The following is a 2398-nucleotide window of genomic DNA, read 5'->3' on the forward strand; positions in this document are numbered from 1 at the left end:
AGAATGGGGGCAGATAACCCTTTTAAGGGGCTGTTGTGCATTCTTTTATATACAGTTAAGGGCAGGCAGCTTTTAAGTAAAAAAAAAGCTTCAGTGAATCTATTTGTTGCTAGGTTAAAGGGATCTTCAGTAATCTGATCTGAAAGTAATTCAATGGATATATCCAAAGGCAGTATTTAAATCAAATCTTCCTGCTCAAGATTTATGAGGTGAGTCAGTGTAAAGGTTAACTAGCAGGCTGTGTGTGCACAGATGTATTGATCTGAATAAGTGTTATTTTGCATGACTTTGCTTTTGGCAATCTTTATGTAGGTACATGGGCAGGGAGTGAGATCAAAACCCTGTGTTGGTCAGGTAATGGATGTGAAGCAACTAGGATTATGTTTGAAGTAAAATGTTAGTTTGTATTGCTCCCTTATTTATTCCTCCCTTGCATTTTATAGTTAACAAAACGGATATTTTTGTTTTAATGGTGTACCCATTGCTAAAAAGGACATGTTGTGTGTTATACACCACATGAAAAGTAAACCTTTTATAAACCTTTTAAAATACTATGTCAAGATAGTGGTGTTCCTTCATTATGGGCCAGTGGGGCACAGCCCTCCCAAATGTTGTGCAAAATGAGTAAAAAACTTCCTTTGGTAATTTAACTTATTATTAAATGTTTATAACAACTCTCAATGTATGCAATTTTTGTCCAGTTTTCTATAATATGTTCAATGTACCTGCTTATCTAGAAAAATACTGCTTCTTGTACAGACAGACCTTCACTAGTTTGCTTCCTTATAATCAGGTTGAACGTGCATGTCTTGCTAGTTAATGTTAAATTAGAGAAGACCATACACATACAAGAAAGTTCTGGAATGAGACAATAGGAATTTTCATGCCAAAAACACCACTGATATTGTAAAAAGAAGATGAGATGAAGGTTAATAATAAAGATTCTAGTTTTGTATTGTTATTAAGATTAGTGAACATGTCTTTTACTTACTTTTTTAGGGAATATTATGGCAGGAGTGTTTTTTCTGGTAAGTGAAGTTGAAAGGAGGGAGAAGAGAGAGAGAAAATTATGTTTTTAAGAAGGGAATGTGCCTTCGATGCTCATCATTTCTGTGTTGGTGAGGACACACTGTACTGGCTGTAATGATCCTCCAGGTTGACCTTTTGGGACAGTTGGACTTCTACTGCATTCTGCATTTCTACAGTGATAGTGATTGCCTGGGTCTTAGTTTCTTGGTTAGAGACATTTTGGAAGAGAATTTTGGTTTCCTTAAATGTTGAGGGACAGTCTAAGGCAATTGAATGCTTTGGAAAAGAAACTTAGAACAATCTGTTGTTCTTCAGCATCATTTAGTTTAATAACTATTATCTTAGTCATTTTTTTCTCGACCTTAAGGTGGTATAGATTACAGAGCTTCCTGTCAAAACTGGTATGCAGGCATATTGCTATAGGAAGAGTGGTCAGAGATCAGAAGCAAATAACATGGACTTAGAAGAGGAAAAAGGTGGGCTTGACAAAACAAACATATTTAATATTTGTTCAGTTTGTGAAAGAAACTGCTCTGTCCCACAGCACAGGGCAGCTGCAGTCAACCGTAACGTGATAAATTTATTTAAATATCCAAGTCAAGACAAAGTCTTGCAGAAGGGTTTTCTAACTGGTGAAATCAAAGCCTTTGTCAAGTGAATACAAAGGCATAGGTACCTTTTGTTGCATCTTCTGACATTTCTCTTAAATTTGTCAGGCTGTAATTATGTTAATAGTGCCTCATGATGATCTGAAGTCGCACTGTACCTCGTGTAGGACTTTCTTACCAAGTGGCAGCAGAGAATTTTGAATTAGGAAAGTAATTTTTTTTTTCTTTGTTCCAGAAGTGGAGGGTAGGACTGTGCTTCTGTAGTTTTCCTACTGCTATTTGTTCCTTTCTTTAGGATGATTTGCAAGTTCAGAGGTTTGTTGAGAAATCTTTCAAGATCTTGCTAGTGATTCTTGAAACCTGCCTGCAGATCCCTCACCTATAGACTTGATTACATTTGCCAAGATAATATCTAGGTGGCAGGCCTTGTCGTCCTTCATTTATTTAAATTTCATCCATTGTTAGTTGTCACGCAGAAACTGTTTTGTGTAAATTGAGAAGCTGCTTTAATGGTGTCATCTGTCACTTCCAATTTGTGTTTCAGTAATTGTTCAAAGTATTCCATCCAGCCTTGGAAGATGCCCGGAAGAAAAGGGGTCTCTTTTTGAACTGCCTTTCCCAAGGTTTCTTCCATTTTTTCCCTAAAAGGGTTTTTTTGGGAGTTTTTCCTTGTCTTCTTAGAGAGTCAAGGCTGGGGGGTTGTCAAGAGGCAGGGCCTGTTAAAGCACATTGCGGCACTTCTTGTGTAATTTTGAGCTATA

This window comes from Erpetoichthys calabaricus, chromosome 4 (assembly GCF_900747795.2).
Source record: "Erpetoichthys calabaricus chromosome 4, fErpCal1.3, whole genome shotgun sequence".
Classification (NCBI taxonomy): domain Eukaryota; kingdom Metazoa; phylum Chordata; class Cladistia; order Polypteriformes; family Polypteridae; genus Erpetoichthys; species Erpetoichthys calabaricus.